This window comes from Copidosoma floridanum, unplaced genomic scaffold, assembly GCF_036245765.1.
Source record: "Copidosoma floridanum isolate Cflo_tuat_1 unplaced genomic scaffold, Cflo_Japanese_pri ptg000011l, whole genome shotgun sequence".
Taxonomy (NCBI): Eukaryota; Metazoa; Arthropoda; class Insecta; order Hymenoptera; family Encyrtidae; genus Copidosoma; species Copidosoma floridanum.
This window is the reverse complement of record NW_028321888.1, coordinates 12,670,280-12,672,447: the sequence shown is the minus strand read 5'-3', so window position 1 is coordinate 12,672,447 and position 2,168 is coordinate 12,670,280. Positions and strand designations below refer to the sequence as shown.

Below are 2,168 nucleotides of genomic sequence, written 5' to 3'. Positions count from 1 at the left end.
ACTTTGCGCGCTCATCGTAACAATGTCAATGGAAGCAGTGCGAGCCGTGAGGACGAGGTGGCCGAGTGGTTAAGGCGTTGGACTGCTAATCCAATGTGCTCTGCACGCGTGGGTTCGAATCCCATCCTCGTCGGGCCTTTGTAGCTATCTTTTTACTCTGCGGTGGAAGATTATTTTTTTAGTTAGAGGACAGTTATTACAGTTGTGACTTGGTACACGTAACACGTTTTACTTGACAGACTTTTACTGGATGAGGAAAAGTGAGGAAAACGTGCTTATGACATGCGATGAGGATTGCTGAGCGCGTTTCTTAATTCACACTGCACCTGAAGTGAATATACTTGTTGTCATTATTTTTTTGTATACTTCTATTACCCCCGGCATTACATTGATCCTCTGTCTCAATGTTTCATTGTACTTTGTTATAGACACACTGTAAAAAAAAATAATTTTGTCCTCGTCGGTCATTTTAGAAATGTTAATGAGTTAATTTTTTTGATTCCTGTCAACATGACTTTTTTTATTTAATATCAAACAAAAAAGCATTGAATAAAAATGTAACTATAATCTTACATTTTTATTACAATCTTGTTGATACAGTATAAAAGACAGTAGATACTTAAAATACTTTTTCTTATCTTTTGTACAACTAGATGATCGATCTGGTTTGAAAATAAAATAAACCCTCGATTGTAGTGGATGTCTTATATTCTTTGATTATTCACATTTACTGATACGTTGAAATAAACCACCCACTGCTAGGTTCTGCGTAAACTGTTAAAAAAAATTGTTGATTCATTTTTTCACATTTCAAATTACGATGAGATAGAGAATAACAACGCGTTGTTGGCTCTTCTGATTTTATATACATATATACATACGTTTAGACTGCTCTATGGCAACTGCTGATTTATATATTCACTCCAATATGATAAAAAGTTCCTCATTAATATTTATTAATTTAAAAAATTAATAGTCTTTTTGTTAGTAGTTTTTAATGTTATAATTTTCATCAAAATATTTGGAAATGTTATGTTTTTTGTTCCAAATACTTCGAACCCAACATTTTTTGTTGATGTTGCTGATTTCATAACATATATTACTCTAAGAATTTTACAACACTCTTTAAAACTGTTTACAGACTGTACTTGTACTATGAATATCCACAAATCAAACAAGACATTAAATACATTTTCGTAATAATTGTTTGTATCAATTTGTTCATGCATCATCATAATCTTCTAGACACTGAGTGAGTACGGCGAAGTAATACCCAATTATGTATTTATTCTTCGTCATTGTTCTTCGAATTTCAAGAGCGTGGCAGAGCGTTCGGAACCTTATAGGGGCCACCTATAAACTACGTAATGCCATTTAGGGGGGGTACGGGTATGAGGTTATGTGGGGGGAGGGGGGGTTAATTAAAAGTAACGTAACTTCGCTTTATGCCACGAAAATTAAAAAAAATTAAATGCATTATTATATTTTTTCAAATAGAGCGCGTAATTGCAAGTTTCTCAGTCGTGCCACGCTAGGCGCTGTATTGTACGTATATATGTATATAATAGTGACACTACTACCTACCTACTCGTATTATACGTTGATCACGCAGCAGGGTTGTGTTTTTCTTGTTGACAAGTCGTGACGAAAAAATCATACGATTTTTTCTTTATTTTAGGTAGGACATGCGATTCATGTGGAGTATATTGCGAGGTATATTGTACTTCCAAAAACAAAAAAACTTGCACACCAAAGAAATTCATGGAAAAGTCAATAATCAAAAGCTACGTGCAAAAAAATTTTAGCGAAAAGAGAAACAGAATTACTTTGTGAACTTGATACTCTTGAGCCAATAATAGAGTGGCTCGAAGAAGAAGACGTAGAAATTAAATATTCTGATCTCACAAATAATGATTTTACAGATGATATAGCTTCCTTTCCTGTAATCAGTGATATATACGAGTGGCTAGTAGCACCTTTTGAAAGTGCATGTGATGTAGAGTTCAAATAAAAGTTTTATTTAATAATAAATTTAATTAATAACTCAATTTTTATTTTTATTTAAAAAAAAAAAATTTTTTTAATAGAAAAAGTTACGTAACATTTACTGGAGGAGGGGGGGTCAGGCAAAACGTTACGGTAAGTTACATGAGGGAGGGGGGGGGGTC

At 33.5% G+C, this 2,168-nt stretch overlaps 1 non-coding gene across 1 annotated transcript; it reads left to right on the top strand.

Moving 5' to 3' along the window:
• The first annotated feature begins 51 nt into the window (after positions 1-51).
• On the top strand, positions 52-133 carry TRNAS-GCU (transfer RNA serine (anticodon GCU)). The gene has a single exon. It is a non-coding gene; the product is annotated as a tRNA-Ser (tRNA).
• Positions 134-2,168: the final 2,035 nt, after the last annotated feature.